We start from the raw sequence: 15,849 nt of genomic DNA, 5'->3' as shown, positions 1-15,849 counted from the left end.
GAATATTTGGTACATGTTTGCATTTCAAACCATTCAGGAAGTGATGATTGCAGAGAGAGATCGCTGTTAACAATTATCCACAATTTTAATAAAAAAGCTAATTATTTGAAGGAAACCTGTTTTTAATCACTTTTTTCCATGATTTTTCTGTTTCACATTGATTTAGACTTCAAGTGTCAATGAGCCTCGGCAACTGAGAAATGTCAATAAGATGTCCCAGTCTGAACATTGAATAAATTAGTGTAAATAAGAGATTATGCAAAAGATTTATTGTGTTCCTGCATTTGTGTTAACTCTGGTCAATACTGAAAAGTAGACATTTTTAGTAAATACAGCAAGAAGCAATACGAGAAGAAGAATATCCATGAACTCGGTAACATAGATTTTATTTGAAAAGTGTCTGACTTGATCATATCTCTTATGCAACTCTCTTTCCTATTTCTCTCATGTCCAGCTTTGAGTTAACTGTGCTTTTAAGTGGGACAGAATGCGTTTGTGCCAATGAAACCAAAACATTCTGGAGTTTAAGTAACTCTTTCCTCAGCAATGATACTTTGCTGAATACCAACCTGTCCAAAAGCGGCAACTTTACGGCAAGAGAGAACGTCTCCTTAAGCACAGGGTGTGTTAGCAGGTAAGACAGTTTACAAAAAGAATGACACTTCTGAGGTCAGTTGTTCCTATCATTTGTGATTCCATTTCATTGATATCAGCAGTGTAGTCTATGCATATAATATGTCTACCTACAGCTGGTAGGGTTTCACTCACTTTTGTGGTGAGCTAATGGATTATAATCAATGCTGCATTTTCAGGAGCTTGGTAAAAATATTGGAGCTGATAGCTTTGTGGATGCTGATGGCTGACTTGTAAATTGTAATATTGAGCTCTCAGTTATCAAAAAAGTCATTCTAATTTGTCTTGCCCTGGAATTAAAGAGGAAGGAAAATGGAGCAATCGATGCCATCTTTGCTGGCGATGTCCTCAAACCTTTTAAATGGGAATCTCCATTTTGTAAGTGAGAATCCTTGCACAAGTTAATTATTTGCACACTATTTTTACATATCAGCCATCAGCCCGCTTCTGAATATTAATATTACATTTCTTTAACAAGCACAGCCTAAATGCCGCAAGACTTTTGTGAATGCTTTAATAAATTGGTATTCAAAAATCTTTAAAATCTTATGACTAAACTGGTGAATGGAATAATTTCTGCAAGACAAAGTAACTCACGATTTACATACATTATTCTTACTGGCATTTATTCTTTCAATGTATACTCTGCAAATGTTATATAATTAAAACACTAATCAGTGAACTGTAATATATATCCTTCTGTTGCAACGTGACATGTATTCTTGAGAATAATTTTTTAAAAATCCTTTCCTGAGTTAGGAGCAGCACTGATAAGGTCAACATCCATAATTGCCCTCGAGAAAGTAGTGTTGAGCTTCCCACCTTGAACCACTGCAGTTTGTGTGGTATTGGTTTGCCCATACTGCTGTTAGGTAGGGAGTTCCAGGATTCAAGCAACACTGAAGTAACAGTGGTATTGTTCCAAGTCATGGTGGTGAGTAGCTTGGAGGGAGACTTGCAGATGGTATTGGGTTCCTTGGCATCTCAGAGGAGGTAATGAAGGCCTCAAAGAAGAAGCATTAGAGGGCCTCAGAGGAGGTAATGAAGACCTTAAAAAAGAGGCAATGAGAGACCCCACAAAGAGAACAATAGAAGACCCTGTATGAAGATCAGGTTGCTGAAATGGTCACATGAATGGAAAAACAACCAATATGATAAAATGGTCGCTGTAAACATTGCTGAATTGAAATGCTGGAAAGAGAAGTGCAGCACGGTGGCACAGTGGCTAGCGCTGCTGCCTCACTGTGCCAGAGACCCGGGTTCAATTCCTGGCTTGGGTCACTGTCTGTGTGGAGTTTGCAAATTCGTCCCGGGTCTGCGTGGGTTTCCTCCTGGTGCTCCGGCTTCTTCCCACAGTCCAGAGGTGTGTTGGTTAGGTGGATTGGTCATGCTAAATTAGTGGTCGGGGGACTAGCTAGGGTAAATGCATGAAGCTATGTGGATAGGGCCTGGGTGGGATTGTGGTCAGTGATGATAAGTGCCTGCATTATTCTGATGATAAGTGCCTGCATTCATTATAATGTAAAGTGCTCGACAGAATAAAGGTCAACATGGGACTGGAGAGTGACACCATCCACAGAACGATGAATGTAGTCACATGGTCAGCAAGCCTGCATGGAACACCTCCATGCAAGACTGTACATTTGGAACTGTACATTGTTAGAGCCTGCCAATCAAAGTGTTTATGTTTCATAGAACATAGAACATAGAAAGCCACAGCACAAACAGGCCCTTCGGCCCACAAGTTGCGCCGATCACATCCCCACCTCTAGGCCTATCTATAGCCCTCAATCCCATTAAATCCCATGTACTCATCCAGAAGTCTCTTAAAAGACCCCAACGAGTTTGCCTCCACCACCACCGACGTCAGCCGATTCCACTCACCCACCACCCTCTGAGTGAAAAACTTACCCCTGACATCCCCCCTGTACCTACCCCCCAGCACCTTAAACCTGTGTCCTCTCGTAGCAACCATTTCAGCCCTTGGAAATAGCCTCTGAGAGTCCACCCTATCCAGACCCCTCAACATCTTGTAAACCTCTATCAGGTCACCTCTCATCCTTCGTCTCTCCAGGGAGAAGAGACCAAGCTCCCTCAACCTATCCTCATAAGGCATGCCCCCCAATCCAGGCAACATCCTTGTAAATCTCCTCTGCACCCTTTCAATGGCTTCAACATCTTTCCTGTAATGAGGTGACCAGAACTGCGCGCAGTACTCCAAGTGGGGTCTAACCAGGGTCCTATAAAGCTGCAGCATTATCTCCCGACTCCTAAACTCAATCCCTCGATTAATGAAGGCTAGTACGCCATACGCCTTCTTGACCGCATCCTCCACCTGCGAGGCCGATTTAAGAGTCCTATGGACCCGGACCCCAAGGTCCTTCTGATCCTCTACACTGCTAAGAATGGTACCCTTCATTTTATACTGCTGCTCCATCCCATTGGATCTGCCAAAATGGATCACTACACACTTATCCGGGTTGAAGTCCATCTGCCACTTCTCCGCCCAGTCTTGCATTCTATCTATGTCTCGCTGCAACTTCTGACATCCCTCCAAACTATCCACAACACCACCTACCTTGGTGTCGTCAGCAAACTTACCAACCCATCCCTCCACTTCCTCATCCAGGTCATTTATGAAAATGACAAACAGCAAGGGTCCCAGAACAGATCCCTGGGGCACTCCACTGGTCACTGACCTCCATGCAGAGAAAGACCCCTCCACAGCCACTCTCTGCCTTCTGCAGGCAAGCCAGTTCTGGATCCACAAGGCAACAGCCCCTTGGATCCCATGCCCTCTCACTTTCTCAAGAAGTCTTGCATGGGGGACCTTATCGAACGCTTTGCTGAAGTCCATATAGACCACATCCACCGCTCTTCCTTCGTCAATGTGCTTGGTCACATTTTCAAAGAACTCAACCAGGCTCGTAAGGCACGACCTGCCCCTGACAAAGCCGTGCTGACTACTTTTGATCATACTAAACTTCTCTAGATGATCATAAATCCTGTCTCTCAGGATCCTCTCCATCAACTTACCAACCACTGAGGTTAGACTCACCGGTCGGTAATTTCCCGGGCTGTCCCTGTTCCCTTTCTTGAATATAGGGACCACATCCGCAATCCTCCAATCCTCCGGAACCTCTCCCGTCTCCATCGACGATGCAAAGATCATCGCCAAAGGCTCCGCAATCTCCTCCCTCGCCTCCCACAGTAACCTGGGGTACATCCCATCCGGTCCCGGCGACTTACCAACCTTGATGCCATTCAATAGTTCACTTAAGCCTTAAGATGTCATCAATGAGCTATCATCACTGCAACAATAAAAAACCCATATTAAGTATATTAAGTATATAATATGAAACTATGGTAGTGGATCAAGTTAGATCGATGGAATTATTGTCTTCGAAACCATACCTCTGTCGTAAGAAGTAGACATGGAGGGACAGATTGTTTGTAAACACGTGGATCACTGGATAAGTTGAGATATGCTCTAGCAATCAGTGTTGCCAATCAAAAATGTTTCTAAACCCATAAGCAACGAAGTACCTGATCGACCTCATAGTCATAACTGATGTCTCTGAGGAAGCAAGTAGTAATGAACCACCTCTGCCAAAAGAGGTATCCATTTGCAGTTCCTGTTAATGTTGATCCTGAGGAAGCATCTCAGACAACAGAATTACGCCACTCTACAAGAAACAGAAAAAACCCCCAAAGACCTGATTTATAATTGTCCAACTTGTATATATAATGTTTAGTTAGAATTTAGGACTGAGTAACTTAGTTCTTGAAGATTGTGTAAAGGAGTTAAAGGGGGAAGGTGGTTCTAGTCATTGACTCTTTAAGGGCAATGCAGCAGATTAAGGGTAACCTGGCCCGGGGACCAGTTGGTATTCAGAGTGAGGAATCACCCCAGGGGATGGAGTTTTCTTAGGCAAGGGACATGCAGGGAGCTCATTGCTGCTGTGTGGCTGCTGAACAATTCTTATTAATAAATATTTTTTGTGTTCATTAATGGAGTCTCTGAAAGTGTATATTTACAGGTCTGGGCCCATATCGAATTAGGTTTAAATTAGCCAAGCATTTTTCATAGGTTCCTTACAGCAGTTGGAAAGAAGAACCTCTGCATATCCAGTTTGGGTCACTTGCATTACTTCAAAAATTTGATCCTGTTCTGCCTTCCTGTTTTTCCCCAATGAGACTAGCTTTTGCCTCATGTGCTTATTTTCTTTCTGATGCAATCTTTTTTATTGTTGATAGATGCTTTGGCACTGCTTGCTTGTTATATGGAGATGGCAAAAGTCAAGTGGCTGTGTATCAAACAGTTGGACCATACATAAGGAACATTACTCTGATGCTTATAGCCGACCAAGTCCAGACCAGGAAGCCATTCATGCTGGACGTTTGTGGGTATTTGGCTAGTCCTGTGAAAAATGCCATTGGTAAGAAGAAATATCCTTTTATTAAATTGAGTCATTGTTAATTACTGAGATTTCCTTGAATAAAAATGAACAGAAACAAATGTCAGAAAATTAAGATTAGTTTAGCAATGAATGCAAATCAGATTAGGATGTGCTGTATCCTGCCCATATTTCTGGGTGGAGGCTATTTGCATGAGGATGTTGAGCAGTAAACAGGACTTTGATCCTTGCATCGGAGCTCGCTCAGTAAAAGGCAAGAATTAATTATATTCAAGCTCAAGATGTAAGCGACTGTGGTAATGCTGTAGCAATTGGTGATTAGAAGTTGCATCAAGTGTACAGCACTGGAATGGACCACAGTCCTACAGTTCCACGTTGGCATTAAGGTTCTACATGAGCTTCCTCCCATCCTGCTTCACCTAACTTTGTTGGTGTATCTTTATATTCCATTCTTCTTTGAATGCTTATGCTTCCCCTAAACTGCATCTACACTATTTCTTTACCTGCCCCTTGTGGTACTGCATTTCACATTCTTACCACTTTTTGCGTGAAGAAATCTCTTCAGAATTTCCCGTTGCATTTATTAGTGTCTATCTTATGATGTCTAGTTTTGGATTCCCTCACAAGATGTACATCATGTTTATGTCTACCTCCCTTTCAGAAGGAGGTTCTTTCTCCTTGTCATGTTGAGAAAGACATGATCTCCTTCATTAAAGATCACTTCCTTTGGTCATATCTAGGTGCAGTGTGATTCCATCAGAGAGAGAGCCACATAAAGCACCTGCATCGCTGAGACCACTTAAAACACTTCAGATGAAGTGATGATTTAACGAATATGACCTTGAGCTTCAGGTCCCACTGGTCCCACTGGTTTTTCAGGTGGATCTGGGGTGCACAGGGCTGGAAACATGCATGATGGTGTTACATTCCTGACTCATTCCCCCAACCTGCACACCATTTCCCCAACCTGACCCAACTCCCCACGTTCATTCCAGGAGCTCCAAATGTACCCACCTTTCAGAAGTATGCTGTTGTATTTTTGCTGTTAGGTAATAATTTAGGTAATTATTTTGGGTACATTCCTCATGCAGGTGACTTGTTTCAGGTACTGGAACTCTCAATGCAGCTGACCTATCTTATGTGCTCATGAAAATTCATTGGGATAGTTCAAATCATAGCACCCTGAATGCCACTGTCACCTCCAATGGATTTTTTTCTTTGTCTCCTGTCTGGATCTACACTGAGCCTGGAAGCTATTTGATAAGTAAGTTCTAGGCGTGTGCTATTACTTGTTATTGTTAATTTGTTACTGAATCAAAAATAGTTAATAGAAATTCTGAGTAGTTTCGGAGTATTAACTGTTTCAATTCAAAGAATATTTGGGAGTATTCAGAATTAGTCATTGGGAATTTTACATTATATAGTTTTTATTTCACCCAGATATTCCCACTGGTTTATCATTCTGTTAAGTTGGTATTTTTTAAATAAAGGTTCTCAGGAAGTTGGTGAAGCCAATAACTTTTATTTAGATGCCTTGACGGCACGATGGCACAGTGGTTAGCACTGCTACTTCACAGCTCCAGGGACCTGGGTTCGATTCCTGGCTTGGGTCACTGTCTGTGTGGAGTTTGCACATTCTCCTCGTGTCTGCGTGGGTTTCCTCCAGGTGCTCCGGTTTCCTCCCACAGTCCAAAGATTTGTGGGTTAGGTTGATTGGCCATGCTAAAATTGCCCCTTAGTGTCCTGGGATGCATAGATTAGAGGGATTAGTGGGTAAAATATGTAGGGATATGGGGGTAGGGCCTGGGTGGGATTGTGGTCGGTGCAGACTTGATGGGCCGAATGGCCTCTTTCTGTACTGTAGGGTTTCTATGATTCTATGACCTTTGCATGCCATTGGTGACTGAAAACGTGGCTGATTAATAATTGGTAATTTCTGCTTTTAATTTCCAGCTGTACTTGCAGACAATCAGATCTCTTGGGAGGAGAAAAACATCAGTGTTATGGTTTTGGACCCTGCGCCTACTGCTCTTGAAGTGAAGCTTGTACAACTGACTGAACAAATCCCATCCTGTATTCCATTTAATGTTGATGAAACAAGTCCTCTGGAGAAAGTTTTCCTAGGAATTAACTACAACTTTGAGGCCTTTGTTGCTATGGGGATTGAATTGAATTTTCTTTGGCATTTCAGTGATGACAACAGCACACATTCCGCTCAAAGCCTACAGAACTGCAGTGAACACCAGCAACTGGACTGTCTTTTGGATATAGTGGTAAGTCATGCTTAAAGTACAAATTAACCAGGAGGTCATGAGTTGAAATCCTGTCAAGGCATGTTCTGAAACTGAATTCAGTGAATCTGGTCATTTGTATGCCAGCATCAGAAAGATTATTGATAGGTCTTCCCAATTAACATACAAACCAAGGATTTGGCTAATACCATTCTGGAAGGGGAACCTGCACTTCTTCCTGGTTAGACCTGTAGGTGATGCTAGTCCATCCTAATTGCCCACAAGGTTTCCTTGCAAGCCATTCAGCTGTATGAACAATTGCTGTGTAAGAAGACCAACTTGTTGAGGAATCAGGGATGTCCAATAAATGTCGCCTGTGCAACATTGTGCAAGCTTCAAGAATAAACAAAATGAATGCTGTTGAGAGTTTGTGAATATATTCTGTGGATGTCTTTTTACTACAGTTTGAAGATATGTATTCAGACCGAATCAGTTTGTTATTTTAAAATGGTTAATAAATAAATAATTGAATATTTGGGTTTTTTCCCGCCCCGGGATTTTCCAGCCCTGTTGTGGTAGGACTGCCATGGGAGATTCAGCAGCAGGGGGCTGCAGAAGGACTTGGACAGGTTAGGAGAGTGGGCAAAGAAGTGGCAGATGGAATACAATGTGGAAAAGTGTGAAGTGTGAAGGAGGAATGGAGGCATAGACTATTCTCTAAATGGGAAAATGCTTCGGAAATCAGATACACAAAGGGACTTGGGAGTCATTGTTCAAGATTCTCTTAACGTGCAGGTTCAGTCAGCAGTTAGGAAGACAAATGCAATGTTAACATTCATGTCGAGAGGGCGAGAATTCAAGAGAGGGGATGTACTTCTGAGGCTGTATAAGGCTCTGGTCAGACTCCATTTGGAGTATTGTGAGCAGTTTTGGACCCCTTATCGAAGGAAGGATTTGCTGGCCTTGGAAAGGGTCCAGAGGAGGTTCACAAGAATGATCCCTGGAATGAAGAGCTTGTCGTATGAGGAACGGTTGAGGACTCTGGGTCTGTACTCGTTGGAGTTTAAACGGATGAGGGGGGATCTTATTGAAACTTACAGGATACTGCGAGACCTGGATAGAGTGGACGTGGAGAGGATGTTTCCACTGGTAGGAAAAACTAGAACCAGAGGGCACAACCTCAGGCTAAAGGGACGATCCTTTAAAACAGAGAGTGGTGAATCTGTGGAACTCTTTGCCGCAGAAGGCGTGGAGGCCAGGTCATTGAGTGTCTTTAAGACAGAGATAGATAGGTTCTTGATTGATGAGGGCATCAGGGGTTATGGGGAAAAGGCAGGCGAATGGGGATGGGAAAAAAAATCAGCCATGATTGAATGGCGGAGCAGACTCGATGGGCCAAGTGGCTTAATTCTGCTCCTATGTCATATGGCCTTATGGCCCAGCCAATAGTTTTGGCGGGTCTGAGCAAACCCAATGATGGGTGGGGCCAGAACATTCTGCTCATTCTGTGCATTCTTTGACTGACTGGCACAGGACTAACTAACTTTTATAAACCTAATGAGCAACATCGTTCAACATTTCATTTACCAAATTCAGTGTTAACATTGTGGATATCCTGAAGTCATTCTAAGTTGATGGTTGGAATACAATGTTCAGTTCTGATCATTATGCCATAAAAACAGATGTATTGGCATTAGAAGAAGTAGAAAGAAGAGCAACAAAGGTTAAAATACCGCCTATGTCTGATGGTATTAAAAATATTTCTCGAACTAACAATGTTTGGCTGAAGCAACATATAAATAACAGCAAATCTAAACTTAATATTGTCCTTTAAGACATTGAAACTATCCAGATCCAATCTTCATGTTTCATCTGGGTGGATGCTTAATATTCCATGGCACCAATTGAATAAAGTCTCTCCTGATATTCTACCCAATTCTCCTCCCTCAACCAACGCAGCGTGAAAGATATACAAACTGCTCAAAGAACAAGAACAAAGAACAAAGAACAATACAGCACAGGAACAAGCCCTTCGGCCCTCCAAGCCCGCGCCGCTCCCCGGTCCAGGATTGAATCCTGAATCCAGGATCCCCGCCCAATTTTCCAGCCTATCTACATACCAATATCCTATCCACCGAGCTGAACCTCACAGCTACGATGCTTTGTTCATTACAACCTATTAACTCACCCCCACCCCCCCATTCCAGACCATGTGATCTCCAGGGAGAGGCGAAAACCCAGAGTGAAAAACCCCAGGGCCAATATGGGGAAAGAAATCTGGGAAATTCCTCTCCGACCCCCTGAGGCGATCGAAACGAGTCCAGGAGATCACAATGGCCCTGATCGGGAAATGCTTCCCAACCCTAGTCATTTCCACTTCCACGAACACCATATGAATTCCCTGCCCCCGAGACAGGTTCCCAACTATCCGCAGTCTCGCTCTGTACTGGCACCAGCAAGATGATCATAGAATGAAGCCTTGAAACGAGAAACAAGGAACAATTAGCCCGCGCCGCTCCCTGGTCCAGACTAGACCACTCTTTTGTATCCCTCCATTCCCACTCCGTTCATATAGCTGTCTAGATAAGTCTTAAACGTTCCCAGTGTGTCCGCCTCCACCACCTTGCCCGGCAACACATTCCAGGCCCCCACGACCCTCTGTGTGAAATATGTCCTTCTGATATCTGTGTTAAACCCCCCCCCTTCACCTTGAACCTATGACCCCTCGTGAACGTCACCACCGCCCCGGGGAAAAGCTTCCCACCGTTCACCCTATCTATGCCTTTCATAATTTTATACACCTCTATTAAGTCTCCCCTCATCCTCCGTCTTTCCAAGGAGAACAACCCCAGTTTCCCCAATCTCTCCTCATAACCAAGCCCCTCCATACCAGGCAACATCCTGGTAAACCTCCTCTGTACTCTCTCCAAAGCCTCCACGTCCTTCTGGTAGTGTGGCGACCAGAACTGGACGCAGTATTCCAAATGCGGCCGAACCAACGTTCTATACATCTGCAACATCAGACCCCAACTCTTATACTCTATGCCCCGTCCTATAAAGGCAAGCATGCCATGTGCCTTCTTCACCACCTTCTCCACCTGTGACGTCACCTTCAAAGATCTGTGGACTTGCACACCCAGGTCCCTCTGCGTCTCTACACCCTTTATGGTTCTTCCATTTATCGTGTAGCTCCTCCCTACATTATTCCCACCAAAATGCATCACTTCGCATTTATCAGGATTGAACTCCATCTGCCATTTCCTTGCCCAAATTTCCAGCCTATCTATATCCTTCTGTAGCCTCTGACAATGTTCCTCACTATCTGCAAGTCCTGCCAGTTTTGTGTCGTCCGCAAACTTACTGATCACCCCAGTTACTCCTTCTTCCAGATCATTTATATAAATCACAAACAGCAGAGGTCCCAATACAGAGCCCTGCGGTACACCACTAGTCACAGGCCTCCAGCCGGAAAAAGACCCTTCCACTACCACCCTCTGTCTTCTGTGACCAAGCCAGTTCTCCACCCATCTAGCCACCTCCCCCTTTATCCCATGGGATCCAACCTTTTTCACTAGCCTACCATGAGGGACTTTGTCAAACGCTCATTGATCATGTGTTTGTCACACTGGTGCAGAATATCTGCTGTATTTGTAGCATACCATTACATTGCAACTATTGCATTGCAGAGGATATTTATTATATTTGAGACATTTTTGAGACATTTACATGGAGTAGGCACATATAAACAACGTAATAAATTACTTGGTCATTTTTATGCGGAGACTTCATTTTCATTGAAACTTTAAAACTTGAATAAAGGCAGAGGAGATTAATCGTTCATTTCATTGCATCTAGCATTCTCTGCTACTCGGTGATCATAGACCCAAAGTAGAATCTCAACAGTGCACAAGGAGGCCATTTGGCCCATCGAGTCTGCACCGATCACAATCCCACCTCGGCCCTATTCCTGTAACCCCACACACTTACCCTGCTAATCCCCTGACACTAGGGTCAATTTAGCATGGCCAATCAATCTAACTCGCACATCTTTAGATTGTGGGAGGAAACTGAAGCACCCGGAGGAAACCCACGCAGACATGGAGAAAATGTGCAAACTCCACGCAGACAGTGACCCGAGGCCAGAACTGAACCCGAGTCCCTGGTGTTGTGAGGCAGCAGTGCTAACTATTGTGCCACTGTGCCGCCCCAAAAGTTTAAAGTTTATATTTATTCGTGTCACAAGTAGGCTTACGTTAACACTGCAATGAAGTTACTGTGAAAAGCCCTAGTCACCACACTCCGGCGCTTGGGTACACTGAGGAAGAGTTTAGCGTGGCCAATGCACCTAACCAGCACGAATTTCGGGCTGTGGGAAGAAACCGGAGCACCTGGAGGAAACACACGCAGATATGGGGAGAATATGCAGGCTCTGCACAGACAGAGTAGATTTTCCACTCTCCTCTCTCTCCATCATTACCTTTCTGCCACTCATACCATCAACTGTCCTTCCTTCACTATTTTCACATATAATCATGAGGGGTGTAACTCTCTTAGAAAACTCTCTCTCCAGGGCCTCAACCATACCTTCTAGTTGCGACATGCTCTTCCTGCAAGCTAGAGTCTTTCAAATTATTACAACATATAACAAGGCCATTTGGTCCATTGAGTCCATGATTGTCTCTTGTTGCTATGAGCAAAGCATGGTCTTCTCTAAATTAGGAAGACCAAATGCCAGTTAGATTGTTGCTTCATTGTTTATGTATAATTTTGGTATAGTGGAGTGGTCGATCAGGTGGATTTCCCTCACGGTGAGGGTGGATTTGACACCTCATGGGGAATTGGGTGAATCAGAAGCGTTGTGTTAGGAAGTGTCGGGGTGTTTCAGGGCCTCGTGTTAGGGAATGGGGTTTGGGGGGTGGGGGAGGGGGGGGGTGGGGGGAGGAAATGTGGCTGATTGTTAAAGTCTGAATGACTGTCACCAGCTGATATCTGAGAGGGTGTCACAACCTGGAACACCAGTTCATGGTGTTGTATACTTTTAGTTACAGGAATGATGTGAAGAGCCATGTGTGAGACCCAGTGAGAACAGTAACCAGCCCAGTTGTAGTATAATGCTTGTTAAAGACTATTTAGTACAATAAAGAAAAAGACACATATACACAAACAGGACTATAATGATCTAAAACAGTTATGTATAAGAAACCACTAAACACATCCAATGTTGTAAAGTGAAAGGTGAGTAAATGTACACTGACTAACCTTGACCAGTTTGCATCATCCTTTTTACCTCAGGTACATCACATGATGAGATAAACAAAGGGGACAAGAGTCAGGTGAAGGTCCAACACAAATTTATTGAACACTTTATCAAGGAAAAACAATATTCAATCTCTTCACAGGACTCTTAAGTAAACAGTCTTAAATCTACACTGGCTATCTACTTCTGACACGCTTCCAAGGATTTGCTACCCATTATCCACAGGTCCCTATCACTATATTTGAACTATTTGTCTGAAAAGACTGGTAATTCCCATTCAATTAGGCTGGGACGGCGGTTCCTCAGTCTTTGAGCGTTGGCTGATGTTTCAGGATCTGCAGGCATCGATTTGGGCTTCCCGTCTTGTCTAGGGCTGGTTCTGGTCTTCGGTTTGTCTCACCTGGGCTGTCTTCTGGGTCTGGTCAGTGATGATGCTCACCATGAGGTACAAGGAGCTGGAAATGCTGTGCAGCTCTGCTCGCAGTTGAACGTATTCTCTGGAGATGCCATTGAAGAAGATGCAAGAAGCAGAGAGAGCTGAAACTCCAGGTTGCTCCTTCTATCCCCCTCTTCATGCCCTTCTCAAAGATTCTGTGGCCTGAGTCCAATACCAGCATCAGGAAGATCCACTGAGGTGACTACTTTCCGTATTTGGAGGTTGCAGAACATGGTTTTGAACCTTCAGCACTCAGGTGCTGTCCTTCTCACATTATGCCCCTGGCCTCCTACTGAGCTGGGTGCCAAGTTTACGTAGCATTCTTCTAACACATCAGGTTCACTGGAGGTGTAAATAACGGTTCATTCTGAAACAATGTGGCTATTATCACCTAGCCAGGCAATTCTAGGCCTAACTTTAAAGCAAATTACTGTGGATGCTGGAATCTAAAACAAAAAAAAGAAAATGCTGGAAAATCTCAGCAGGTCTGACAACATCTGGGGAGAGATGTTTTTTGTAACATGCCAGACAACAAAACAAAGGATTACAAACTAAATGGCTGTTCTTTAAAACAAATGATATAACAAATTCAACCAAAATGGCAAGCTTCAGAAGGCAGCAAAAGTAACTCCTGTACATCATTCTATTGCTGAAGTTTAAGAAATAGAGGCTCAGTCACTGTACCTCAGTGGTTGTTTTGCTGGATAACAGTGGCATTATTCTCCCTTTTGCCCATTAAACATCATCACTTGAGCCAATCTTGCATTTTTCTGGTGCTAGCACATTAGTCACAGGAGTGTAGATTATGAAGAATATCATTAAAAACCATTCTGATTGGATATGTACAAGTCTTTCATTCTTAGAGCCCCACCCTGAGACATTAGTAAAAGGCAGCTTCGCTATCCTATGCATTGGTTTTTGTTTGTGCTAGACCTCTGCCATTTGTGCAACATAAAACAACTGCCGGTCTCATGCTCCTGATGGCAGGGATAGTGTTAGATTTGTGCTAAGTGTTGCCTTAGGCTTTCTCACAGTTTTAGTTATTCATCTGTGGAAATCCAAAAATCCCCAACACTTCAGTAAAAGGAATCTGAATTGGTAGGACAATAATTAATTACAACAGCATTTCTTTTTAATAGATGAATTTCTTGTTCTTAATCAGTCCTCTGGAAATTCATGAAATGAAAATCAGGTAGATTCTGTAAAGGGTGGATGATCTACTCTTCTGTTGCCAACCAAGTACACAAGTTGAAGCTTACCCTTAGGAATGTTTATGCTGTAAAGTTTCTGGGACTTAGTGTCAGTTTCTAAGGTTAGGTACAGAGGTACAGTACAACCAGTTGCAAGCTAAAACTTCTCTTCCCCAGTCAATATTGTGTCTAAGCCACAATCTCATATTGTTGTGTGGAGACATTTTTGTCTTGGAATCCAGCCATATTGTATGCTTATGTCTTAATTGAGATGCTAGTTTAAAGCAGTTTTTTTTCCATACCTTTTGGTACTTTTATTCCAACCAAAAAACCCAATTTAAATTGAACCCAATTTGTGGTCCTCACGTGAGGGACAAACAAGATCCAAGCTTACAACATAAGACATTGCACCTCATCTTGGGCTTGATCAAACAAGATCCAAGCTGACAGGGTGAGGTATCTAAATGGATACAAGAGGGTGGTTGTAGAGGGTTGTTTTTCAAACTGGAGGCCTGTGACCAGCGGTGTGCCTCAGGGATCAGTGCTGGGTCCACTGTTATTTGTCATTTATATTAATGATTTGGATGAGAATATAGGAGGCATGGTTAGCAAGTTTGCAGATGACACCAAGATTGGTGGCATAGTGGACAGTGAAGAAAGTTATCTCTAATTACAACGGGATCTTGATCAATTGGGCCAGTGGGCTGACGAATGGCAGATGGAGTTTAATTTAGACAAATGCGAGGTGATGCATTTTGGTAGATTGAACCAGGGCAGGACTTACTCAGTTAATGGTAGGGCGTTGGGGAGAGTTACAGAACAAAGAGATCTAGGGGTACATGTTCATAGCTCCTTGAAAGTGGAGTCACAGGTGGACAGAGTGGTGAAGAAGGCATTCGGCATGCTTGGTTTCATCGGTCAGAACATTGAATTCAGGAGTTGGGATGTCTTGTTAAAGTTGTACAAGACATTGGTAAGGCCACACTTGGAATACTGTGTGCATGCTGTAAACCTCTATGACTATGACTATGCCAGGATGAAGCATTGCACCCATCCCGGGCTTGACCTGACGCTTCAGCTTAGACAGAAAGCCGAGATGGCTTTGAAAAATTGCATCAGGTAAAGCCTCGGTTTACCCTCACTACCCTAGCCTGGGCAAACCATATCACAGGCGTCAGCATACTCTAAGTGCAATGGGCTAGCCTTGTCACCTGCCTGATATTGATTGCATCCCTGCCAAATACCCAAAATTGCTAATAATCAAAGTTGCTTAATAGAAATAATATTGCAATTGAAAACCACACTAAGAAATGTTGCAACATTGCACCAGAAACTACTGGCATGCAGGTCATAAAGTTACTATTTGCACAGTAAGCTCCTGATTTTATGGTTGCTGTATGAGGACTAAAACTGAGGAGCCAATTCTTTCAACTAAAATACAAATGTTTTGACTAAATCTGTTTAACTTGGAGTGTGAAGCTAGAATGCAGTCATTTGGCTCATCAAGCATGTAATAGCTTTGTAAAGAGCTTTCCCCTGCTCTTTGCCCCTAGCACCATTTTAAGATGTTGCATTCCAGGACTTAAGAGGCTTCCTTTTTCTTAAGATAAACGCAAAATGCTGCGGATGCTGGAATCTGAAACAAAAACAGAAAAATGCTGGAAAATCTCAAAGCTCTTGCAAA

This window comes from Mustelus asterias, chromosome 2 (genome assembly GCF_964213995.1).
Source record: "Mustelus asterias chromosome 2, sMusAst1.hap1.1, whole genome shotgun sequence".
Lineage (NCBI taxonomy): Eukaryota > Metazoa > Chordata > Chondrichthyes > Carcharhiniformes > Triakidae > Mustelus > Mustelus asterias.
This window is presented reverse-complemented; position numbering follows the sequence as displayed.